Source organism: Podarcis pityusensis (genome assembly GCF_964106645.2).
Source record: "Podarcis pityusensis genome assembly, chromosome: 17".
In the NCBI taxonomy this organism is placed as follows: domain Eukaryota; kingdom Metazoa; phylum Chordata; class Lepidosauria; order Squamata; family Lacertidae; genus Podarcis; species Podarcis pityusensis.
The window spans coordinates 29,307,738-29,335,411 of record NC_138042.1 but is presented as its reverse complement, the minus strand read 5'-3'; the positions used below and the strand labels follow the sequence as shown (position 1 = coordinate 29,335,411).

The following is a 27,674-nucleotide window of genomic DNA, read 5'->3' as shown; positions in this document are numbered from 1 at the left end:
TCACTTGACAGCCCTCCTAATTATTAATCAAAAGTATAATGAAGCAAGCTGCACCTCACAGGAAGCATGAAAAGATGTTTTTGCTTCTTTCCCATCGTCCCTTGCTTTTTTTTCTGGCAGGGGCGCCTGTGTTTCATCTTCCTTCTATAAGCACGGAAAGGCTGAGGTACAGCTGCTGGGTGTTTGAAGGCATCTACACCTTCCTGCCGCTAAGAGGAACATCAGTTTCCTGTCAGCATCTAAATTTCCCACAGCTTCTGTCACACCATTTGAAAACAGCCCAGGTGACCAAGAGGCCCAGATTCCCCTCAGCCTGAGCAATATGTGTGAGCTGCCATATGTTGCCATGGGTAATGGCTGACACTGAACAGGTGTATGCCGTCACTGCGGACCATCTGGAGGGCAGAGGTGTCACGGAATAAAAGGTACACTTTTTAATTTACAAAACAACTTGTTTTCGGGAGAACCCTGGGGCCTTGTGATTGCTCTTTTAGTTTTGTTCAGTGTGCTTTTCTTTTTGTTTGTTCCAAAAGAAACATGGCTTTTTTTTAAATGCTGCTAACTGATTTCATTTGCACTTCCATTTGGTTGGGTGATGCAAGCGAGGAATGAGTTGGTTTGCTTCAGTGTCATTAAAACGACGTCCGAATGAGACTCTCCAAGTCCCCCTGTTTTCCAGGGACAGTCCCAGATTTTAAAAAACCATCCCCATTTCTGATTTGATCTCCGAATGTCTAGTACTTTTTTTGTAACCGACCACCATTTAGCGGCAGCAGAGTGGGAAATGAACCTGTGTTTTAGGTCACCATTTCTAATTCCTAAGCTGCGTCTCTATATCTGAGTGCCTGTTGTTGAAAGCAATTCAACTACACTGTTACTGGATATGCTAATAATAATAATAATAATAATAATTTATTTATACCCCACCCATCTGGCTGAGTTTCCCCAGCCACTCTGGGTGGCTCCCAATTGAGTGTTAAAAACAATACAGCATTAAATATTAAAAACTTCCCTAAACAGGGCTCCCTTCAGATGTTTTTTAAAGATAGGATAACTGCTTATTTCCTTCACATCTGATGGGAGGGCATTCCACAGGGCGGCCACCACTACCGAGAAGGCCCTCTGCCTGGTTCCCTGTAACCTCACTTCTCGCAGTGAGGGAACCGCCAGAAGGTCCTCAGCGCTGGACCTCAGTGTCCGGGCTGGATGATGGGGGTGGAGACACTCGTTCAGGTATACAAGACCGAGGCCGTTTAGGGCTTTAAAGGTCAGCACCAACACTTTGAATTGTGCTTGGAAACGTGCTGGGAGCCAATGCAGTCTCTCAGGACCGGTGTTATGTGGTCTTCCCTATACTATAGTGATGGCTTGCAAATATGAATGAGGAATCAGTGGTCCAATACCCCATTAGACTTTTCAAGTCACCTCTAACTTCATCCTTTCCAGTGGAGTTTGTGCCTACATTCAGATGCAAGTCTTTAAAGCCGCAAACCAGGCAGAGATTTAGAACCCTGAAGAGCTGATCTAAGTCTCTTCCTCATATTTACTTCTCATTGTTCCTATTGGGAGGGGAAATTGTGTTGTAAAAAGGCAAAAGGAAACAGAAAGCTACAAAATGGACAGAAGAGTATAAGACTGCTCCTCTGCCCTGCCATTGGATATGATGGTTCAGTCTAAGATACAGACCCTTCAAGTGTCTCTGTTTTCCAGGGACAGTCCCAGATTTTCAGAAACCATCCCTGTTTCTGGCCTGATGCCCGAATGTCCCACTTTTCCTTAGGACATCTCTACTTTCATCAGAGAAATGTTGGAGGGTATGCAATAGTAATCAGCCAATGTCTGGTTGAAGAGAAACATTTTCACCTGGCTTCTCAATATATATGTGATGAAGTCGCCAGGCGAGTTTCCCTGAGGAGAGCATTTTACAAATGGGGAGCCACCACAGAAAAGGCCTCTTCTCATGTTGCCACACTCCAGCAACATGAGGACATCCCATTCCATAATGAGGGTTTTATTATTTATACCCCACATCTTACTGGGTTGCCCCAGCCACTCTGGCGGCTTCCAACATATATAAAAACATAATAAAATATAAAACATTAATAAAACTTCCCTATACAGGGTGGCCTTCAGATGGCTCGGGGGTCAGATAACTCCATCCCCTCCAACATTTCTCCAATGAAAATAGGTAAAGGTAAAGGGACCCCTGACCATTAGGTCCAGTCTCGAATGACTCTGGGGTTGTGGCGCTCATCTCGCTCTATAGGCTGAGGGAGCTGGCGTAAAGCTTCCGGGTCATGTGGCCAGCATGACTAAACCGCTTCTGGCGAACCAGAGCAGAGCACGGAAACGCTGTTTACCTTCCCACCAGAGCGGTACCTATTTATCTACTTGCACTTTGACGTGCTTTCAAACTGCTAGGTTGGCAGGAGCAGGGACTGAGCAACAGGAGCTCACCCCATCATGGGGATTCGAACCGCCGACCTTCTGATCGGCAAGCCCTAGGCTCTGTGGTTTAGACCACAGTGCTACCCGCGTCCCCCAATGAAAATAGGGGCATCCTAAAGAAAAGTGGAACATTCCAGGATCAAATCAGAAACCGCGATGTGTTCTCTACATCAGGGATTTCCTAGGAAAATAGGGACACTTGGAGGGTCTGCTAGTAGACAGTTCTTTCCTGCCATTTTAATGTGTGAATCATGGGGAAACAGAAACAGGCATATGCAGAAAATATGGGAGAATGTTGACCAAATACATTTGCTGTTCTGTCACATCACATCCACTGGTAATATTATCTACTGTCTATAGATAAACCTGCTGTTGTCCACAAAGACTGGATGCTTCAGCTGAGATTTCTGCATTGTAAGGGGTTGAACTAGATGACCTTTAGGTACCTTCCAACTCTACGTTTCTGTGATTCTAAGAATATGTAAGGGATGACTCCCTTACCCCATTTGCGTTGTGTTTCCTTTACATTCAAATGAACAGGGTAGAATAACTTAATGGTAGCACATTTAATTATGTATTTAATTGCATAAAATTACAGTATGGCAGACAGCAAGCCAAATGTTGTTTTTGTCGGAAGTCAAACTGCAGTGGAATGGAAACAGCACTGCATGCGGTAACCACAGTTCAAAGTGGAAATCAAGGCCTTCTTTTCCATCCCTAGCATGGGAGCAGAATCCTAAAACAGGAGGTCTGCAGCCATAATGCATTCTTTGACTCTTAAATTCCTTCACCAAATAGATGTACATAATACTCAGAGATTTGCCTATAATGCAAATATATAATGATTCAGATTTTTTAAAAGACCATTTGTTAACTCAAGAATATGGTTGTGATGGAAAAGTTAACAGAAAGGGTACGTGAAACTGTATTTGATTGCTTGTATTTGATTATATGTTGTTCTTATATTCAACTAATAAAATATTTTTTAAAAAATGGTTATAGGTTTTGTGCCAATTGTCAAATTTGTCTGCAGGCTTTACAACATTTCATGTTTACAGACGTTTATAGACAAGGAATTGTTGCCGTATTAGATTTTAGATGCTGCACCATAAAAGCCACATAAGGAATATACTTCTGGGAAGGACAGATCATTTAGGCATTAAATTCATTTGTGGAAACATGGAGCTAATGAAATTGCTTACAAAACTTTATGAGGCCTTCAGGCTGGGTATTTTAAGCCTCTTACTTTTGTAAGCTGCTACTTAGTGTATCATCCGATTGGATTTGTGCTGTAAATTATTCCTATTTACAAGGTGTTCATTTGTAAACAGTCCGAGCCATTTACAAAACAAACAAAACGAAACAAAAAATGAAACCTCGCTGTCAAAGGTCATGTTGAAAGTTACGAAGATATAACTTATTTCATGTCACTTGTGGTTAAATTGGTTTGATGATAATTGGGAGTCAACACCGGTATGATTTGAGATGAAACACAACCTTAGGGAAAAGCTCTTCTGTGGGTGATATCCAACTGTGGCGTTGCATTTGTGCAGCAGACTTCCTCTTGTGCAAAAAAGATTTCCTCTTCCTCCCCTCTTGCTGTTCCCTCACTTCATGCCAAACCACACTGCCGTAGGTTTTGAGAGACCCTCCACATCAGATTGGAGGGTTGTGAGGAGCTGTAGGGTGGAGTGGAAGAAGGATAATCCCATTGCAATGCCCTATGATTCCAAGTGCGTTCATATTTGAGTGAAAATAAAGGAAATCCAGCTTTGTATGTGTAACAGTTTAGGATGCACAGGATTTCATCCATGTTTTCTATTATTCGTATAGGACAGGGGTCAGCCGTCCCTCAGACCATGTGGTGGGCCGGACTATATTTTTTTTGGGGGGGAGGGATGAACGGATTCCTATGCCCCACAAATAACCCAGAGATGCATTTTAAATAAAAGCACACATTCCACTCATGTAAAAACACCAGGCAGGCCTGACAAATAACCCAGAGATGCATTTTAAATACAGTTTTACCTCGGGTTACAAACACCTCAGGTTACAAACACTTCGGGTTACAGACTCCGCTAACCCGGAAGTAGTACCTTGGGTTAAGAACGTTACCTCAGGATGAGAACAGAAATGGCGCGGCGGCAGCGGGAGGCCCCATTAGCTAAAGTGGTACCTCAGGTTAAGAACGGTTTCAGATTAAGAACGGACCTCTGGAACGAATTAAGTTCGTAAGCAGAGGTACCACTGTAAAAGGACACATTCTACTCATGTAAAAAGACGCTGATTCCCGGACCGTCCGCAGGCCAGATTGAGAAGGCGATTGGGCCGCATCTGGCCCCCGGGACTTAGTTTGCCTACCCCTGAAATAGGAGGTGGGGTACGTACCTGTAGGTTAACTTGCTTGAAAAGCCTCTGTTCAGTGAATTTACCTATTAACCCCACTTTTTTAAAAAAAGAAGAAGCATTAATTGGTCCCAACAACTTGGCCTTTGGCCCTGACCACTTGGAAACACTGCCACCTCCAAGGCCCAGCCCCGTTTGATGCACCCGCTCTGAGGGGCAGGCAGAGGTCGGAATCACACTGAGCAAGAAGAAAGGCGGAGGAGAGCAAAGTGGAGCACAGGGAGTCTGGGATTTGGGGTGTGTGTGTTGCTTCCCATTGGTGAAGTGGTGGTAGCACTCGCTCTTCTTCTGATCGGAAATGCTCTGTATGGTGGGGGACAAAAAAGGGGGGTGATTGAGGAGGGTCAGTCACGAGCAGGGAGTGAGTAATGTCTCATCTGAGGAATGTTGGAGGGCAATGCCGTCAGACTGGAACCTGCTTTATTCACTTCTAGATGTTTAAAGGCTTCTTTACAGTCTACTTTTTAAAGCTATGGGTAATATCCAATGCAGTAGTTCCTGCTAGCACAAGAATTTTTCTGACTGTGCAGCTGAACTGCCCCATTCTCTCCTCTCCCTGTGTGTCCCCTGTGCCTTCCTCAAATCTGCTGGGGAGAGTTTGGGGTACATAGTCCTGTTTAGGGAAGTTTTTAATAGGTTTAATAGGTTATTGTATTTTAGTGTTTTGTTGGAAGCCGCCCAGAGTGCCTGGGGAAACCCAGCCAGATGGGCGGGGTATAAATAAATTATTATTATTATTATTATTATTATTATTATTATTATTATTATACATAGAGGGAAGAACTACTTTGTTGGATAACCCCCCCTAAATCTGAACAAGAGTTTCTTTTCTTAAACTGCAGAATATATCACAGTTTCATAGCATGACCCCCACCCACCTTCTGTCCTTTATCAATTGTAAGATGCTTTTTAAACACACACACACACACACAATTAATTTTTATTTCATTGACTTGAGTGGCCTGCAGAGTTGCCCACAGTGTGGTTTTAGTTCTTTTATTACTGAGCTACAAGAATGGCTCTACAATTAAGATGTGTGCCTTTTTTCAATATCACAAATCTTAAAATTCTATTCACTATTAAATAAAAACTATTTATCCAGTCAGCATGAATTTGGCACATAGAGCCTGCTTAAGGATGGGTATAATCATATTTTGGGATGTAATCTGATGAAAAATTGCTAAATTGTGTTTAAGTTTGCTTTCAACTAGTGCTGGACTGAAATGTCTACACCCATGTTTGGGGGACACTGTCAGAAACAGGGGAGAAGGCATGTTCTGTACAATTTCAGAGTAGAGGGGGTTATCATTGCCATTGGATTTTCCCCTGCTGTTCTTCAAACAAACAAACAAACAACTTTGTCACAGCTTCAAGTGGTGTTGGAGATGCAATTACCAGCCCATTAGCGTTCAGTCCCTAAGAATGGCGCAATAGATACAATACTATGTCACAACGTAATATCCTTCCTGGGGGGAATTGTTCTGAAGAAAAATAAGATGACTTCTCCAATTGGGGCAAAAACAAGAGTAACAAGACATTCATTTTAAAAAACCAAAACAAACCAAAACAAAAAAACCTGAGGTAAAATGTATGAACTGCTTTTAATGTCAGCAGTTAAAGTACTAATATTAACCATTGTAGACTGACTGTGAAGTTAAGTTTTCGCATTTTTGCGAATCTCAGTGAATTCCCTATTCAAGAATCAGGAACATTGTAGGATACTGCCCCCTCAAACCAAGAGAAGAGTTAATGAATTTACACATTCACCAGAACACCCAAACACATGGAAATGTTAAGATACCTGAATCAACTACCCACATTAGGGTGTTTCGCCAAATACCCCAAACCTTCCTGTTTAGGTGTTTGTCATGTTGGAGAGGTAAACTGCTGCAAAGTAAGAACGTAAGAGGTTGCTGAATCAAACTAAAGGCCAGCATCTTATTCACCCTGTGGCCTCTCAGATGCCCATGGGAAACCTGCAAACATGGCTTTGGAACACATGTGTGCTTCAACCAAAGGGCCAACGATCTTCCCTACTGTGTCTTCATTTGCAAAAGTAGCAGTTACAACAGAGTGCAATTATACCCAAGTGTGTTAGGCTGGTTATTAAAATGAAACTACAGTGGTACCTCAGGTTAAGTACTTAATTTGTTCCGGAGGTCTGTACTTAACCTGAAACTGTTCTTAACCTGAAGCACCACTTTAGCCAATGGGGCCTCCTGCTGCTGCCGCGCCGCCGGAGCATGATTTCTGTTCTCATCCTGAAGCAAAGTTCTTAACCTGAAGCACTATTTCTGGGTTAGCGGAGTCTGTAACCTGAAGTGTCTGTAACCTGAAGCGTATGTAACCCGAGGTACCACTGTATTGTTGAATGTCATGTGCCAGGTTCATAAGTTTGTTGGTAAGACTGACTTTGGCATGAGTGAATTCTTAAAGGATATTATAATTTGCATGGCCCTTCACTTCTGGTATTGCAGCTCCTGGTGGATTTTGAGAAAAGGGTGTACTACATAAACAACATGTAACTGAGACATAGAGCAGCTGCAGAAGCCAGCACATGGAGTTCTTCTTGTCCGAGATTGCAAACATGATTAGAACAAGTATTATTATTAGAGAGGGGGAAAGGAGATTAGGTGGCATGAATGGCCTTGAATGAGAAAGCACATTTCATCAGTGACCTCCCGCTGTGATTCATACATTTATTACTCTTGTTTTGAAATTTAAATGAACCCACTGTTTTATTTTCAGAGGTGCTCCGAATCTAAAACTCCAATTGAAGTTGATATAAGCGACGGAGTTTCAACACAGCTGAAAATGAAAGGATGATAATAATGACAATAATCATCCCCTGAAAGTTTCTGGAATTGTGCTGAAAAACAAATCTCCCAAGCGACTTCAGCCATCCTTTGCGCTGACTGTCTTACAAATAAAACAAAACTGGGTGCCATTTTGTCATGGGAGGAGAGAGAGCGATGAATGCATGATGCAAATGTAATGACACAAAACTAGTAGCTTTTAGCCATTCCTTTGCATGTTATTCTACCCATGAAGCCTTTGACTTCATATCATAGGTAAAGGTAAAGGGACCCCTGACCATTAGGTCCAGTCGTGGCTGACTCTGGGGTTGCGGCACTCATCTCGCTTTATTGGCGAAGGGAGCCGGCGTACAGCTTCCGGGTCATGTGGCCAGCATGACTAAGCTGCTTCTGGCGAACCAGAGCAGTGCACGGAAACGCCGTTTACCTTCCTGCTGGAGTGGTACCTATTTATCTACTTGCACTTTGATGTGCTTTTGAACTGCTAGGTTGGCAGGAGCAGGGACTGAGCAACAGGAGCTCACCCCGTCGCGGGGATTCGAACTGCCGACCTTCTGATCGGCAAGTCCTAGGCTCTGTGGTTTAACCCACAGTACCACCCACGTCCCAATCATAGAATTGTAGAGTTGGAAGGAACCACAAGGATCATCGAGTCCAACTCCTAGCCTCCTACCATTGCAGGAATTTTTAGTCCAATGTGGGGCTTAAAACCGTGACACTGAGATTAAGAGTCTAATGCTATACCAACTGTGCATTCCAGACTCTGTTTAGGAGGAATGTGGAGAAATTTGACTTGCACCACACTTTTTGCTGGCTAATTTCCTCCAGGTTGCTAGGTCACACAGCTGACCTAGAAGAGGAAGAGGAAGAAGAAGAAGAAGAGGAGGAGGAGGAGAAGGAGGAGGAGTTTAGACTTGATATCCCGCCTTTCACTCCCCTTAAGGAGTCTCAAAGCGGCTAACAATCTCCTTTCCCTTCCTCCCCCACAACAAACACTCTGTGAGGTGAGTGAGGCTGAGAGACTTCAGAGAAGTGTGACTAGCCCAATGTCACCCAGCAGCTGCATGTGGAGAAGCGGGGAAGCGAACCCGGTTCACCAGATTACAAGTCCACCAGTCTTAACCACCACACCATGCTGGGTTTAGAATAGGCCTAAGTCTGTCCTTGCCCTGTCCTCCCCCTGCTACTACTGGCCTGCAAGCGCTCCAGTTGGAGAACAGCCTTTACCAAAGGTGTCATGGACTTTGAAGACCCTCAAACTCAGAACGCAAGGGAGAAACGTGCTAAGAGGAAGGCACGCTTGGCAAATCCACCCCATGATCAACTCCTGCCCAGAAACCAATGCCCCCACTGTGGAAGGACGTGTCGGTCCAGAATTGGCCTCCACAGTTGCTTACAGACTCATTCTTAAAACCATGTTTATGGAAGACAATCTTACTCGGCTACGAGTGATCGCCAAAGAAGAAGAACTACCCCCAGAAAAACCAGGTTGAAAACAGGTTGCTGGACAAAATGAACCCTGGATGCCCAGTCCATTCAGGTGGATGGGATGCTGCTCCATCAATCCCAGCCTGCTCCTCCCTTACAACCGGTCCAGAGGGTGGCACTGCCCATCAGCTTCCTCCTCCATAGGCTTAGTGTTGTCAAACACAGCAGGGAAGATGATGGGGCAAAACTAGAATTAGTTGACTCTGCCTCCTCCTCCTCCCAATGGGCACCAGCCACCACTGAATCCTCTTACGTTCATCAAAGGATACAGGGCACTGAGATGATACAGGGAAGCGGGCAGTTATGGAGAGGAGTATCAGATGAATACAGGAGCTTAGGAAAAGTGAAAGAGGCAGTGGGATGAGGGGAAATGAGAACAGAGAAGAAAGGTCAACCATGGGAGCTGGGGACTTGGTATGAAATGCAGGAGACACGTGGCCTTGAAAGAAGAGGGAATGGTCTAGCTCAGGGACAAGGAGTCTGTGGTCCTCCAGGTGTTGTTGGGTTCCAGGTCCCATTAGCCCCAGCCAGCATAAGTCAGTGATTGGGAGTTGTAATCAAGAAACACCTGGAGGGCTACAGGTTCCCTACCCCTGTCCCAGAGATAGGAGAGGGGGTGTTGTCAGTGGACTTAGAAGGCAGTAGACTGGGTGATAGAGGCCCAGAAGAGTGGGAAATCTCACACGGGTCCTAGGGAGAAGCGGGACTGTGTGCTATCGATGTAAGACATTTATGTGGAAGTGTTTAGGCTGGCTCAGTATACTCAACCAATTCATTGGCAGGGGAGGCAAGAGGTCCAGAGTCAAAGGTTCAGGAAAAAGGCCATGGACTGAGTTTCACACTATTGATTTGAAATAACCAACCCAAATTTTACATAGCTCCTGGTCTCAATAGTCTGGATCAGTGTCAGCATCATCTTGAAGCAGCGATCTTCCCTGCCGGGAAGTTTTATAACCTGTTTCCAAAGGCGATGTCTGAAGAGCAGTCCTTTGTTCTTGTCAAATTATTTTCAGAATAAGCGAGCAAAGCTTTTAGATGCAACTCCGAAGCTAGGTGCTCCTCGTGCTTCTGCAGTGGACATGGCAGTCCACGTGGCAGTTTTCTCCCCAGGTCAGTGTCAGCCTTCAAGGAGATGGGTGGGGTGGTTATTGATGATGTGAAGAGAACCACAACATAGACTCCAGCAGGTCTTCCTGAGGCTTAGCAGAATTCTTATCCTGCAGGAATTCCCACTTCACCAGTGCATTGTGGACTCCCAACCTGAGTGGGATACCCTTGGCTAGATTTGTGGACACACAAAATAACAGAGGAAATTAAAAAGCATAGCAGGACCATCCTATGATCAGTACGAACATTCAGTTACAAATGGTTGTAGCAGAGATTGGTGCGGATTAAAATGCATTTTTCCAAAGAATTGTCAGATGAGCCTTGTATCGTGTGCGTGCCATTTACATTTAGATTTTACCGATTCATTAGATGGAATGAACTTGCCACGAACTCTTTTGTCAATGTTGCGCAGAGTTGTATTAAAACAAAACACACACACACACACACATATAAATTGCAACTCAAAAAGGAGGAGAGATTGCTCCCAGGCCTTTAAAAAAAAAGAAAAAAGAAACATTCTACATTCCTCCACTTTGGATAACTTTTTATCATTTCAAGCTGGCTGCAACAATCTGGAAATCCTTACATCCTAATTCTTTGAGAGCCTGTATAATAGATGTTTCCAGTTCAGGAAGAGACATAAGATTAGCAAATGTGTCATGAGCAGTAGGTTACTTTACCCTCACCCCATCATGTATAAACTGATTAAATGATCTCTATACAAGCCATCAACCTAGGGGGAAGGAGTGTGATGGCTGGATAGGAAATTCCACGAGTAATCTTCTCTGTTCTAGTTTTATTTTTCAGCACTTTGCATGAAATCAAGGTCTAGATTTCCTGGGTCCCAGGAATCCATTAGGCAGAACAGATGATACTGTACTAAGTTATTTCACATGCTCTGTCTAAATCAGTGTTTCCCAAACTTGGGTCTCCAACTGTTTCTGGACTGCAACTCCCATCATCCCTTGCTAGCAGGACCAGCGCTCAGGGATGATGGGAGTTGTAGTCCAACAACAACATATGGGGACCCATGTTTGGGAAATGCTGGTCTAAATAATCTTTACAACAACTCTTTGAGGTTTGCCAGTGTTGCTGTTATTTTTGCTAATGATTATTGTTGTTGTTAAAAGTATTATTAGCAGCATTTGCACAGCACGTAACTGGATGTTCTAAATGGCTTCGTGAACGTTGTCTCAAAACAAAGCCAGATCCTTTCCTAATTCATGGCTGCTGCATGTAACATCTAGTAGAACTTATCTGCATCTTGATACTTAGCAGGGATAACAACAAGCAGGGATAACAACATGCAGGACATCTTGAGGTCAGAGCATGGGTAAGTTCTTCCAGATGTTATGGAAGGGAACAGAATATGCAGTTGCCATTTTTGTTGGTAGCTGCACATTTAGAGTAACATCTGGCTTAGTAAACAGGTAGGTGGATCTTTTTCTCATATGTGGTGGGCTTGCAAGAAAGTGAGGGCATTTTGGGAAATGATACATGTTGAGATAAAAATATGGTTAAAATGAGTATACATATATATATATATATATATATATATATGAAAAACAGTAGAAATAGCAGGCTTTCAGTTATGAACAACAGAAATAGTTAGATTTTAATATTGTGGTTATGATTTGATAGATAGAAGGTAGGGAGCAGCAGGAGGAGAGAAACAACTCCATAGGAAAAGAGGTGGGAAGTAGACAAAAATAAGAGAAAAGATGAAATTGTGTTTTGATTGCATATGTTAAAAATGTTGAAACTTAATAAAATATAATTGACAAAAAAAATAGAGTAGCATCTGAACTGACCCGCTGTAATCCCTGCAAGGACCCTTTCAGATGGCATTATTATCCTTATATACGAGTACATAGCCGAGGCAAGTTTTGAACCAGGTAATTCGTGACTGGAAGCTCAGTCTCTGAGCTACCACGTTTTGCTACTATGCTGTAGTATATGTGGGTATTAAATGAGGGCATTGTCACCATCCATTGTCACCGTGGATGGGGTCGCATGAGATGGGGGGAGAGACTTACTGAGTACAGAGTCGGAAAGCTTTGATTTGAATTTCAGGTGATCAAACCAATATACTTAAGGTACAGAGGTCATTTACAGTTGCAAGCACACAATAAGGGCTCAAACCAAGGGATGTTTGCTTGTCTTATGAAATGTTGTGCATTTGGCATACACGCTGGGGATTTGTTCCATTTTAGCAAACCTGGCAGAACCTCGCTGTGACCTAAATAAGAATACCTTGCTCTATATATAAAGCCTGCATCAGGATGTTTCCTGATTTATTCATGAAAGGTTTGCTTTACAAAGGCATCTGGAGCCTTTATAATCTCCAAACACATGATACATATAGCTTGCCTCCTCTGTTGGCATTTGCACAAATTGCTTTGAAATATGGTTATAATATATGAAAGCACACTGAAGCTAATTTAAATACATGATGCTGGCATAAATTGGTTAAAAGCGTAAATGAGACCGAACATACACATTTTTTTCCTCGCTGCTGCTGCAGAGACAAGGTTACATTCCTGAGTGAATAAATGATGGAGGGGGTTTGCAAACTTAACCTGTTAAGTGGATAAAATCTACCTGTAATAATTGGGAATATATCGGAGGGAGACTTTCAGGTGATGTAAACTGTCAGAGATCTCTTGGGTCTAATGGGGTTTTCACCTTCCCAGTTCTTTGCCTTTATAATATTTCATTAGCTCATTCAGGTGTGGAGATCTACCTTGCTTTAATTTGATCATGGTGTCCTTCATTTCTTGCACTCTTTAACCCCTACCTATGAAGAAAGAGAGTATAAATTAATCCTTAATGGTTAATTCATACACCCTTCATATAGTATCTGTAATGGTGCATTTTCTCTAATATCTTCTGCAATTTCTTGCTGCAATATTTTTAACTGTGGAGCAGATGGGAACTGGTTGCTTGCAAGGAAGCTTTATTTTGGAGGTTTGGACAAAATTGGTTTAATTTACAATAGAATGAAAAGTGACATTTGTAAAGATGGTAAGAGTGAAATGCCAGGATCCATTATACTGATAATTCTACAAATGTGCCGGCATTCTCCTTTGGTGAGTTAATGCTCAAAACCCATCAACATTAACTTGCTAAGCCCATTGCAGCTTAATGGCAAATTTCCAGATCTCGACTCTGCCAAACATCTCCCTTGTAATAAATGAGGAGGAGGAGGACGAGAGAGAACATATTGTATTTCAAGTAAATTCCACTAGTTTGGGTTAACACTGAACCACCAAGGTTCTCCTAATGTGGGTTCTGAAGTAGCCGCTGTTGAATGGCCTCAGAGTCAAAGGTAGCCATCTGGAGGCAAGCAAGCAGGCATGCGTGGCAGTGCCAAAGCAGTTCAAACTGTGTCTGAGAGAGGAGTCGCTCATACGCAAGGGGCCTGACCAGGGCTGGATTTAGGTTTGATGAGGCCCTAAGCTGCTGAAGGTAATGGGGCCCTTGATATGGGGGAATGACATAAGTACCAATCAATGTAAACTTCCAGGTTAGGGGAGATTCTACAAAGTTTTTCAGAAAGGACTGGTGGGACTCCCTGAATTTCATTTTCCCCCTATTCTTGGTGTTTTCTAGAGGAAAAAAGCTTCATCCATGCAAATCTGGCATTAATTGTAGCAAGCAAGATGATAGCAGGCTTCCATTAAGAAGTGGCGTGGCAACTGGTGGCCACATGGATTATGTGATGGCAATGATGATAATATTTTTTAAAAGCTGGGTGATATTTAACATTCGTGGGCCTAATTTGACCTATAAGTACTTCCTGGAAAGTTATTATAGAAACAATTTATCCTGGATGTTTTCTTTTTTGCAGCCCCCTTTATCCTCTGCCTGATTTCTCCTGTGATTTTAATTTGATCACTGTTGTTGATACATTTATTTATTTTTTATAATTGGGGGGGCCCATGTTTTTAGCTGTTCTTATTTTCTCTGTAAGCCACCTTGAGTCCCTGTCAGTGAAGAAGATGGGGTATAAATAATTATATATTAATAAAAATAAAAAAATGAGCTGGGGAGTGAGAAGGGCAGAACACTCTGTGCCCCCCCCCCCCGCACCGCTTTTTACCAATTGCTTTCCTTCTAGCTGTCTAGAAATCCCAATACAGTGGACGCTCGGGTTGTGAACGTGATCCATGCCGGAGGCACGTTCACAACCCACAGTGTTCGCAACCCCCAGCACCGCGTCTGCGCATGCGCAGATCATGATTCTGCACTTCTGCACATGCACAAAGCGTGATTTAGCGCTTCTGCGCATGTGCGAATGCCGAAACCTGGAAGGAACCCGTTCTGGTACTTCCGGGTTTCGGCGCGTCCTTAACCCAAAAATGCACAACCTGAAGCGTCTGTAACCTGAGGTATGACTGTACTTGGATCTTCATTGAGGAGTATCTTGTCAGGAGGACAGACTGTGGAGAGGTGAGCCGAGAAGATTTTGCAGTCCTCCTTGTGTACTATTCTAAAATAGTCCCCACCCACTTCCTGGATGCTGTAAACACAGGGATCTGTTTCCATCATGTCTGGCCGGGCCTTAAATCAGCCTCATTCCATGGTGATTTAAATCACTCCCTGATGAGGGCACAGTTACACCTGGAGATCCCATCACTAAGTTCAGCAGTTCCAGCCATTACGACATGGGAGGTGCTTTGTAATATCTTCCTACATTCCATCAGCCTTTTATGGGCAGCAGGGAGGGTGTCTTGCCCCTCTGGTTAGTATGCCAGTTAATGCTGATTGATGGTGATGGCGTGTTTTCTCTTGCCTTTCGAGGAGCGTGGCTTCACCGTCGCTGAACTGACACTGAACTCCCTCTTCTCCTCACGCCTGAGAACCTGGAGCCAGATGTTACCGGGGCAAAGAATGCGAGATGAATAGAGGAGGCAGCGTAATGACAAGATGCTTTCAAGTTCTTTTGAGTTTCTAAGGGGGGATTAGGGACTCCCCTGGCGCTCTCATATAAGGAGAGTCTCTGGTAGCTGCCTTGGCAAAATCTGCCAGGGACCATGCAATTACATATTTTCCCCCCTCGTTAAATTCTGACTCTGATTGGGGCTGGGGGCTGGAATGACTGGTAGGGGGAAATGAATATGGTGAAAAGAGGTTCTCTCTTTCCTCCTGACATAATGAGGGTCTCAGGATTTAAGGGTGAATGGGAGTTCTGTCACCGGAACCAGAAGGCTCGGATGCAGGGAAGTAAAACCTGCAGCTCCCACCCCAGAATACACCTCCCTCCATCCCTGACCATTTACTATGCTGGCTGGGGGCTGATGGGAACGGGAGTCCAGCAACGTCCTCAAAAATATCCGTTCAACAGTACTTTGTTTATTCAATGATACATTAGGTAGCTTCGTTTTCCAAAGTGGATTACAGACTTCCAGCGATGAAATAATAAAACCACAAATAAAGCAAATGCAGTATTTTAAGTAAAATAAAATAAAATAATAACAATGCAAATTTTAAAAACAACTCGGCCAATTAAAAAAAAATCCAGAAAAAATTACATAATTTATACTATGCTTTTTGTTTTATTTTATTTTTTTAATAATAATTTTTATTAAGTTTTCCATTTAACAATCCAATCATATCACATTAATTATTCCAAATTATACCAATACATATCATAAAGTTCAAATATTTTGCCAAATAAAATATAAAATTTATATATAAAAAAATTATACTATGCTTTTTAAGGTGTAAACCTAAAGTGTCATGTGTGAATGCTATAAACATGTTTTGAAGCATGGCGTAAAAGCTGTCCCAAAAAGTTTCTGTAGCAAAAAGCATGCTTTTTATTATTATTATTTTTAAAAAGAAAATAAAGATGAGGACATCATCTTTGAAGACACATTTTTCTTTCTTTGTAAGAGGGAAGGGAATTACTCTTTTTACTGCCCCCTGCAGCTTCTTAGAAGTACTGCAGTTCCCAGTCTCTCTTGGGGAAATGAGTGGCTTGTTAAACCACTCTGAGAATTGTAGCCTTATGAGAGGAACAGAGGTCTCCTAAAAACTCTCAGTACCCTTAACAAACTACAGTTACCAGAATTCCCATGGCTGTTCAAAGCAGTACGATACTGCTTTAAATGTATAGTGCAGATGGGGCCATCCATAGGGTTGTGCTGTATTGATTAATCAATTCAATGTTATGAACCCACTTAAAACCCATCGAACTTTTGATGTAATTTTTTTTATATAAAATTATCTCTTCAAGGCATATTTCAAAGGCATTAGAAATCCAGAAAACCTATAAGGTAAATTAGTCCGCTTTTAAATGTGTTTAAAATTCTATTTCATCTAACCTTGTCATATGTTGGTGCAAGAACTCATGTGTGCTTCTTTGTTGATCCATATCCTTCATTCCATATTGTTGTTATCTCAGATTTTCAGACTAGGTGCTCACACAAACAGCAGATGAAGTAGAAAAAGTGTTTTTGGATTATTCTACTTCAGATTTCATGTATGGGGGAGAGTTTATATTGTTGAATGCTTTCCCTGTTGAAATATTAAGGATAGTAATAATAATAATAATAATAATAATAATAATAATAATAATAATATAATAATAATAATTTATTATTTGTACCCCGCCCATCTGGCTGGGTTTCCCCAGCCACTCTGGGCGGCTTCCACAAAGACCAAAAATACACTAATATGTCATACATTAAAAACATCCCTTAAGATGTCTTCTGAATGTCAGGTAGTTGTTTATCTCTTTGACATCTAATGGGAGGGTCTTCCACAGGGCGGGTGCCACCACCAAGAAGGCCCTCTGCCTGGTTCCCTGTAACCTCACTTCTCACAGCGAGGGAACCGCCAGAAGGCCCTCGGCGCTGGACCTCAGCGTCCAGGCAGAATGATGGGGGTGGAGACCATCAGGTATACTGGGCCGAGGCCTTTTAGGGTAGGAGGAGAGGATATATTGATTAAATATTATCCTTCCTTAACTCACACTCGTGAGTCATGTAGCAGAGCAGATTCCCCTCAATACAACAGATTCATTTGAATCTCTTTAGTTTGAAGAATAATAATAATAAGAGTTTGGATTTGATATCCCGCCTTTCACTCCCCTTCAGGAGTCTCAATGCGGCTAACATTCTCCTTTCCCTTCCTCCCCCACAACAAACACTCTGTGGGGTGAGTGGGGCTGAGAGACTTCAGAGAAGTGTGACTGGCCCAAGGTCACCCAGCAGCTGCATGTGGGGGAGCGGAGACGCAAACCCGGTTCCCCAGATTATGAGACTACCACTCTTAACCACTACACCACACTGGCTCTCTAGTTAAGCAATCCAGTCTGGCTTGATCAGACTGGATTATTCCTGGTGTCCCATTTGACACTCTTAAAAGAATAAAGACACAAGAGTCTTCCCTTCAAAGTAACAAGAAGTTTACTCACATTCAGTTCACGGTATGATCCCTGAAGGCAGACTTTAGCTTGTAGTTACAGAACATAGTGTGAGTTCATCCCTTATGGGGATGGAGCCCATGAGCTGCTGGCTGAGAGCTATCAGACAGCAAAATACATTAAAAGAACAGCATCAAGAGAACAAAATGGCTGTCAGAGAGCAGCATGGCCTCAAGAGAGAGATGGCTGTGTGACTCGGCTCTTTTATGGAGTCAGCTAGGGTCACACCCATCTGCCTGGTCACATGCAGGGGGAGGATGCCTCAGACCAGTGGAACAGGAAGTTATAGTGGCTGGAGTAACATCCCCCTGCCTGTGCCCACTCTAGGGAAACAAGGAATGTTGTATTTGACTGCTCCAATGGATTACATCCCACATTCCCATGGGGGAAGGTGCGGGAGATCCCTTCACATGGAAACCCTGCTTGTTATTGAGAGGTCTTTCCTTTGCTATAATTCTGTATGTACAGAGAATGCCCCCCACTCCCCAGTCAACAAAACTGTTGACATTCCACCTGAACGGCCTGCATCAATTTAACCACTACATCTGCTTCTTGTTGGAATTGGGTGCACATTTGCTATGGAGTACGCAACGTTAGCAGGATGCCAAGTGAGCATAGGACATCGTATCTCCTAGTCCTGATGATTCTGAAAGAGCTTCTGTGGGTCGTCCATTTTCCCAAGCATCAGCTGAAACCAGAAGCTCCAAACGCTGTAACTCTATCTGCCCTGGAACTCAAGAGAGTTCATTGTGCAAGCAGAACTGAAGGCCTAAAAGCAGCAGAGGAACAGCAGGTGTTGTGCTGACATCCCTTCAGAGGAATCTGATTACCAGTTTGGTTGCTTCTCTCCCCCACCCCCCACCCTGCTCCGTCTACTTGATAGGGTAGTTTGGGAAGATGGGAGTGATGGTGCAGTTTTAACTGGAGTACTGACAGAAATCAGGTGTCTTCATTTTGCAACGAGAAGCATTAACCCATCACAGGAGTTTCTCGTTGCTAGAAGATACTGCTCTCAAACATTTCCCACTAGATGACGCGACCCTTTTCCTTTACATTTGATTCTTGTGTGCCTTTGAAGAGCCTGCCCATCTGAAGCACCAAAAAGAAAATTCCAGAGGAGCTTTTGGAAGGGACGCACACACACACACACACAGAGAGAGAGAGAGAGAGAGAGAGAGAGAGACGTCATCTGGGTTGGAAGAGAGCAGTGTATGTGTAGAAGGGATTAAGAATGCAGACAATGATCAGAATTCATCGCTCAGCAGGACTAGGTCTACATTAGTGCAGGGAGAAGAAATGGCAACAGCCTACAGAGCTATTATTGTTAGGAGAGTAAAATGTTAAATGGGAAACGAGGTGTTGCCTGTTCACAAAGTTTATTTTGAATCGTCACAATGTGTTGAAAGTTTGTATTGACACAACAAAGTAGCACTAGGTTGGAACTGCTGTTGCCAGTTCATTTTGTTTTAGTACATATGCAAACACTGAAATAAAATGCATAATTAACGTTTGGAATGTGGCAACAGCTTTTTCTTTCTAAAACTTTGACAAATTTGTGGAGAGCATTCCTACCAATGTTTACTAGTGGCGACTAGGGGTATAGGATACATTTAATTCAGTACACGTTTAAAGCCAAATCTGGCAAATCTGTACTTTCCAAAACAATATGCGGAATTTTGAGATGCAGTTCTCCAACCAAGTAATGATTACAAAAATGTATATACTGGGAAAATGCATGCATAAAAATTAAGACACTAGTGAACATAACATACAAACATGAATTATATTGGGTGAAACCGCTTGCAAAAAAAATTGTATGGTAGTCAAAACTGCATATAAAATGTGTTTATTTGGAGAAATTTGCAGTGAAGTCCTGATAAATTTTCAAGAGCGTTTTTTTTAAAAAATAGTTACAAGCTGTGGGGAGCTGAATTTAACTTTGGGGGAAATGTGAAACTGAGAAATCGGAAATTGACAGATCCTTCAATCCCTAGTGGTGACAAAGGGGGGGGGGCTTGCAACAAAATGTTGCAGTATTTCTTCACCTTCTAACAGCAGTCCTGTTCAGTGTTTCAGACAGACAGACAGGCAGGCAGACAGACAGACAGACAGATGTGCCCTCCTCCATTCCCCTTCCCCAACTTGTTTTCTGTTTTTCCCTTTCCAACTGACACATTGTTACGTGGCTACTAAGCATACTCAATTGTTTGTAGGAGAATTGTCCCGTTAGGTTTCGGGTTTGTTATTTTAAGGGGTTGGGGTTGTGTCTTTTGTTGTTGTTGTGCTTCTTCAAACCTCAGAGTTTCTCCGAGCACACTGATACCTCCCTCTTGTTTTTCAGTGGCCCTGTTTTGGCTCCAGTCCTGACTCCACTATTGGAGAGAGTGACAGATAAATAGAATTTCAAGTTCAGAAGTGATGGGAACAAAACTGATGGGGATGGATGGGGTCCCCTTTTGTGCGCGAGCTTACAAAAGAAGCAGGCTGTCGGATGTTGGTCTCTTTGATCCTGCAAGGCAATTATAATGTTCTTGAACTACTGTTGGCTTTCTTCCAGCCATTATTCACTCAACATCGCAGGTGTGGTAAGAGTCCAGCAAAAGCTGCCCTACTGGATTCTTCTATGTGCATAGACTGGCTTCAGGGACTCAGGAACACAGGAAGCTGTTTATGCAGTGAGACCATGGCTCAGGATTATTTATGCTGGCTCTCTGTGGTTTCAGATAGGAGACATTCCCAGCCTTGCTGGGCAATGCTGGAAATTGAACCAGGCACATTCTTCACGCAACACAGATGCTCTACAGTTGAGCTATGGCCTTTCCCATAAAGGAAGTGAGTTTCTATAGCATTGTTCAGCCAAAGGAGCCCTAAGACCACTGGTGATGAAAATGGTCTCAAAATGTTAATAAAAACATTGGGGAGGAACCAACTGAGTTTGGTTTCTGGGCAATTGTCTACCTCCACCTAAAAGGAAAGGTTGGGGAGTCTCTCTGCAAACATGAAATCCAAGCAGAGAATTTTGATGGGGAAAGGGGAGGAATCTGGGAAAGCCAGGAGAAGCAGCACAGAGGCTTTGCTTGGAAAGAAACGTCCTTCTCTTGAGCTGAAGAATGCAAACAGGAAGAAGCTAATAGTCTTTTGGAGTGTGTGCAGCTGCATGTGAGTCTGAAGACATTGAATGCTCTGCCGGCAGTTATTCAGTCTGCACCTTACAATAGAGGAGAAACACTTGCTTTGACACTGCATTTGATAACTGTTTTGTAGCCTGAGTGGAGATCTTTTCATTTACTGGGAAAAGGAAGGCAGCTGTGGCTGTCTTCAGCTAAACTTGCTATTCTGTATGTGATGGTATTCATTTTCTTTCCAAAAGGGGGTGGGGGAAGAAAGGAAATGCAGGTGGCTTTTGGTTATTAACTAGAAAAGCTTAATCCAGTCCAGAATATCTCAAGCAGCTTCCTACAAATGAATCTGTGGCATTTACTGTGATATACTAATGCTTCTTTGTGTGTTGCTCGGTATTGTTTGAAACTCTTAAGATGGCTCCTTGGAAACAGGAGATTCATATCTGATATGTCACTCTCCTCTTCTAGGAGTAGGAAAGTTTGGGAAGGAAAAAAAAACAGAGGGTGAGAATTATAACAATATCTTCTAATTCAGGTGTCAATCAGCCATTACTCCAGGTACAAAATTATGCACACTCAAATTATGCAAATTGAGAAGATAATTCCTTCTAAATTGCCTTTTCAAACAGGTTGCCTCTGTGTTTCGATTTGGACGGCTTTAAATGACCTCACCCTAGTTTTCTCCAATTGTTCCTGATTAGCAATTGACCTTCTGCTGGCTCCTTTCTTCAATCTGATGCAACGAGGGCCCCTCTTTTTTCCATTAGAGTAAAGGTTCTGTTTCAGATAGGCTTGCTGAAACAAGTCTTTTCAGTTCTCCATTTGCAAGGATTTTATTAACACATTTTTGAGCCTGCTTGAGATTCTGCTTGAGGCTGAAAAAATCTATATTTCTTGCTGGCCTATCATTTTAACATCTGTTACTGAGAGGACTGCAAAATTCAGGGTACTGACACTCAACTAGCTTGACTAAAGACTGTGTAATTGTGTGTGTTTTTTTTCTTCTCCATAATTGTGCATAAAGAGAGAGAGAGGGGACTGGATTTCCTTTAGTATTTGGAAGAAGCGTTATTACTTTTTTTCCAGATTAATTAATCCTGAATGAATGCTCAATGCTTGTCTGCATTTGCAATCAATACAGTGGATTAGAATTGTCATTCCAGACCTCAGGGCATATTCTCAAGGTCATTCATTCCTGATGCAATTCCTATAAGCACTCGTCCAAGAGTAAGTCCTGTTGAATTCAATGGGGTTTATTTTTGTATAGATACATACAGAAGATTGTATCTGTAGACCGCTTAACCCTTAACTGCTCCAATCCAGTACATAGATACACCATTGACTTAATAAGAGTTGAATGCAAGATCCTTTGTTATCGGTATTAATATTACACTTTTGTTCACAGAACAGGGCTCCAAAAATTCCATGCTTATGAAACGTTTTCATGGGAATGTTTTTATAGCCTCATACTTGCCGGTTTTTACCTGTTCAAAGGTGCACTACAGGAGAGAGGGACAGAGAGCCTGCTTGCTTTAAAGGAACCAACCGGAACTGCTCCTTTAAAGAAGCAGGCTCGCTGTCCCTCTCTCCTCCCCACTCAGCGGCTCTTCTCCCGCTTTGCTGTTTCAAAGCGAGCCACGGAGGAGGGAAGGAAGGGGAACCATGGATCCTCTGCTCACGACTGCAGCAGATCCCCCCCCCGCCACCCGTAGGCATTCCCTCCATAACATGCACAGACATTTCCCCTTACTTTCTAGGAGGAAAAAAGTGAGTGTTATGGGGCAAAAATTACGGTAATTTTTGAGAATGTGTCGTTCTGTTTCCTATCAAATTTGTGCCTAATATCAAAACATACTTATCACTTGCTTTGCTGCATCTAAAAGTGACACTGCAGGAATTGGCGCCATGCCATTGGCTCAGGTCACATATAATGATAAACAGTTTTTAAAAAATAGTTTATAGGAAATAGAATAGTTGGATGAAGTATATATTTAGCTGAAAGAGAACTGAGAGCCAGTGTGGTGTAGTGGTTAAGAGCGGTAGTCTCGTAATCTGGGGAACCGGGTTCACGTCCCCGCTCCTCCACATGAAGCTGCTGGGTGACCTTGGGCTAGTCACACTTCTTTGAAGTCTCTCAGCCCCACTCACCTCAGAGTGTTTGTTGTGGGGGAGGAAGGGAACGGAGAATGTTAGCCGCTTTGAGACTCCTTAAAGGGAGTGAAAGGCGGGATATCAAATCCAAACTCTTCTTCTTCTTCTTCTTCTTCTTCTTCTTCTTCTTCTTCTTCTTCTTCTTGTCTTTATCCACTTTCTCTCTCTCTCTTTTCCCACCTTCTTTTCTCTTTCCCTCCCCTTCCCCCCCTTTTTTTGTTCCCGTTACTTTCTGGATTAGACATAGACATAGCTCAGTTGCTTAGTGCATGGGCTGATCATGCCAAGATTGCTGGTTTGATCAGTCTATGGGCAGCTGCATATTCCTGCATTGCAGTGGGTTGGACTTTATGATCCTCAGGGCCTCTTCCAACTCTGTGATTCTATGTATAGATTTTATAAGTACCTCTATTATTCTGATGTATTATTTTTTTAAAAAATACTTTGTATTGGGTATGAACTTTTGTACATCTTTTGATAAGTATAAATAAAAATAGTTTACTGGGGGGGGGAATCATTTTCAAATTCAATACAGTGGTACCTCAAGTTACATTACCTTTGGGTAACATAATTTTGGGTTGTGAATGTGGCAAACCCAGAAGTGTATACTTCTGGGTTTCGCCGCACGCACACATGCGCAGAAGCCCTCTGCACGTTTCACACATGCGCAGAAGCGCTCTATTGTGGCATGCGCAGAAGCAGCGCCTCTAGATATGGACTTTTCGGGGTAAGTACGGACCCCCGGGATGAATTAAGTTCGTATCCAGAAGGTCTACTGTGTATAGATACTGGCTGAGATTTAAAATCTCCCTTTAGAAGGCTTGTTGAAAGTCTTCAACAGGCACCAAAAAGAATAGATCAGGCAGCTGTATGATATGCAATAGGATGGAATCCTAAAGGTTAGGGGCCACCACCATAAAGATACTTCCAGTTATGCCAAAGAAAAGTGAAGCAGAAGCGACAAGGCCGCACATACTATCATGGTACTTTATCCCAATAAGCTGTTGAACATGGATTATCATTAGAATGCGAGCAAGTTCATTGACTTGCTTGGTTTTAATTTCTAAGAGAAGCAGAAAGCCTCTGCTCCATAGGCCCATCCGAAAGCTGCAAAAAGTTTTGCGGCAGAAAAAGGGAAAGTTCAAGTAGGGAGAAGGTGTAAGTAAAGATGTGTGTTGTGCCAGCTATAGGGGAAGTCAGTGGAGAAGACAGAATAGACACACCGGGAGAGACAGGGCTGTGAAAACATTGATAATAGAAGGGAACTAGATGCCGTTGAATTTGCCTGCAAGCCGAAAGCTGCCACATCATAGTTCTCACCCAACTTTTTTGTCTCCTCAACACCTTTCGGTGCTGCTATTCTCTTCTTCTCCTGACATGGCGGAAGGTGGAAATAAAGTCTAGCATAGTAGTTAGTCACAGTGTTGAAAGGTTTCCTCCATGTGGTCTGTCACTCGGGGGAACTGCAGACCTAGATCTCAACCCACCGCTATACTTCACCAAGCAAAGCCCTGTGCACAAGAAACAGATCGCCACTGCAGCAGCTGCATAGAGATTGGTTTTTACATTAGAATAAGGTTACCAGATTTTTTTCAAAGAATCCGGGGACACTTTTTTTTTAAAAAAAGATAAGTAGTTTTTTTAAAAAGAAGTAGTATCTTCTCTTCTGTGGGCAGTTGGCCAGTTGGCTGGGCGCTCTCACTCCCGGCTCAGTTTGGATTGCGGGGGGGGGGTGTCAGCGGTTCCCCCAGTTGACGTGCCGGGCGTCCCCAGTTCACCCTTGGCAGTGGCAGCAGCAGTCTCAGCAGCCCGGAGCCAGCCTGGTAGCGCAGTTGGCTCTGGCTGGCTTCAGGAGCTGCTCGCTGCCGTGGCTCCCACCATTTTGCCTCGCCGGAAGTCCCCATATGATATATCTTGTGCCGTTGAACCAATCACACAACATTCATTCCCTACTAATAAATCTACAACACTTAAAATGTAAATCCGGGGACATTAAATGAAATCCGGGGACATTCTGGGGACGGCTTTTGTCGGGACAGATTTGTAAATCCGGGGACTGTCCCCAGGAAACAGGGACATCTGGTAACCATACATTAGATCTCTGCTTTCGAACAAAGCTCTGTTATCAGATGTGCAATGTATTTAGAACTTCTTGCCTAACTTGGGCAGGTTACTACTGTAATCTGGACCTGCGCAAGTTGTGAACCACCCAACCAAATGCCTATCACCAGACAATTATTAGAAACCCCTTCCTCGTCCCCACCCAGTTTTTGCACTAAGCCTAAAAGTCAAGGACTATCCACTCCTGACCTTATTTTCTGAATCTTGGCGCTAAACACCACCATCTGAGGAGCAAGCACGGCTTCGCAGTGGCATGAACTCTGTGCTAATTAAAGTATTGGCAGTTCTGAACTTCTATAAAACAGAGGAGGGGCAATTCTAAAGAGCAGCGCAGGTGGAAAAAGGTGTTCAATTTCACCCTCCCCAACCTCTTCTTCCATTCATTTTTCTTGCGGTAGAAATTCATTTGGCCTCTGAGCCCAACAAGGGGGGAAATGGCTTGTGATGATGAGGAATGGAGGCAGATGTAGATAAGCTTTCTTGTACTAGCCAATTGCCATGACAAAGCCATACAGACACTATCAGAGAAAGAACTCTCTTTAAATCTGTATATCTTATCTATCTATAAAATCTATATAAAAACAGAACTTCTGTCTAAATCAGAATCATAAAATGCAGTCGCACGTGTAAATTAGAAGTCTCCACACAGCATACAGTGTTTTTATTTAGACCTCTGAATCTCCCTTACAGTTTACCGCAGTTTTATCCATGTTCTGCTTCCTAATCTTTTTGCCGCCAGCACAAAGAGGGCCGCATTATGGGTCACTGGGGCATTAATGTCACTGAGCAGCCATAGGCCCCTCTTCGCCATTGAGAGATGGCTGGGCATGAAGGCAGGTAACCACCTCCTGCCCAGCCATGCTGCTCTTTAAATTGCCCCCCTTCAGTGGTGGAGCTAGTTGCTTGGGCACCCAGAGCGGCGCACGTGCTGTGCACCTGGGGGTGGGGCGAGCCACCCAGGGGGGCAATCGGCGTGGCAATTGGTGCCAATTGGGTGCTATCGGTGTGGTGATAGTTGCCCAGGGGGGATTTTGCCATCCCCCTCAAGTATGACACGTAGGGCAGACCACCTCATCGCCCCCCCTTCCTACGCCCCTGCCCCCTTTGTTGTTGTTTAGTCGTTTAGTCGTGTCCGACTCTTCGTGGCCCCATGGACCAGAGCACACCAGGCACTCCAGTCTTCCACTGCCTCCCGCAGTTTGGCCAAACTCATGCTGGTAGCTTCGAGAACACTGTCCAACCATCTCTTTTTTAAATTTTTTTAAAAATAATATTTATTGATAATTTCAGGGTTACAAGAAAAAATACAAAATAAAAAACAACACTACAATAAAAAAATAAAAAAATAAAAAAGAGAAAAGAGAAAAGCACAAAATATACGACAATACAGCAAAAGAAAGTAAAAAAGAAGAAAAAAGGGGGGAAAAAACACAAATCCCAAATTGCATATCCATAATTTCCATTTGCTTGTTTCATTGACCTCCTCACACCTCCCTTTTCGTATTCTAGTTTGATAATTATTTCAGCAAATTCTTTCCATCTTTCTCAATTTTTGTTATAAAATTTATCTTAACAATTTAACCTAATAATTAACTCAACAAGTCCTTTCCATCTTTCCCCATATTCTGTTATTCAAATTACCTTAATTTATTTAACCTTATCTTACCCCTAAGTACCTTAAGACTTAAATCTTAGTTTTCAAATATACATAGCTCCTGATATCATTTCTGCTAGAGTCGTATAGTTTCATTCCCACATTTTCCCTAATATTCATTAAGCTGATTCTAAAATAAAAAATTCCCATTATAAATTCTCTTCCAATCATCATCCAGCGTCTCTTCTTCCTGGTCTCGGGTCGTGTCAGTCCTTACTGTCCATTCCATCTAGTCCATCAACCTGGAAGCCTTATGTCCGAGGCCCTTAAATCTCTTCCATGTCCCTTCTGCAATTCTTCTTCATCTTGTTTGTGCTTGCCCTTTTTCTTGTCTTTTGTTGGTCTCTATCTTAGTTTCTTTCCTTTCTCATTGAGGGGTAGGTCTCTGAGGGATTCCAGCCAAAAATTGTCTCCATCACCCTTCATCCAGCTCGCCCATTCCCCACAGTCCCACTCCCCACAGTCCTCGATATAATCCAAAATGTATTTAAAATCAAATTTCAAGATCTCTCCAAAGCTAGGAACCTCCTCATCTCCAGACTCCCCTTGGCCCACTCCAACTTCAATCTTCAATAACAGTGGTTTATGTTCCTGTAGGGCCTCGGGTCTCTCCATTTGTACTATTTGAGGTGCAGCCGCATCCTCCTCCATTGTCATCTGCACTTGCCCAGTCAGTACAGATTCATAGGTTGGTTCCTGAATGATTTCTGTATCAATGTTCCCTGTTTGTCCACAGTTATTAACCACAACAGTCAAATCCATTTTCTCATTCATCAAGTCCATCTTCTCATGCATCTGTTCCAGCAAAGCATTTGTTTTGCATAAAGCAAGCACCCAGTCTTCCTTTCAGCTCATCTTTGTTCAAGGTCAGAAAAGACTGTTCCCATGGTCTTAATCTCACAGATGTTGGGTCTCAAATATACTACAGC

General features: G+C 43.0%; 1 long non-coding RNA gene across 1 annotated transcript; it reads right to left on the bottom strand.

The window, feature by feature from the left end:
- Positions 1 to 10,045: 10,045 nt before the first annotated feature.
- LOC308466367 lies at positions 10,046 to 17,838 on the bottom strand. The gene is made up of 3 exons (XR_013980804.1): positions 17,689 to 17,838; positions 16,595 to 16,787; positions 10,046 to 10,437 (listed from the first exon to the last, which is right to left on the bottom strand). It is a non-coding gene; the product is annotated as an uncharacterized lncRNA (long non-coding RNA).
- Between the last annotated feature and the right edge of the window lie 9,836 nt (positions 17,839 to 27,674).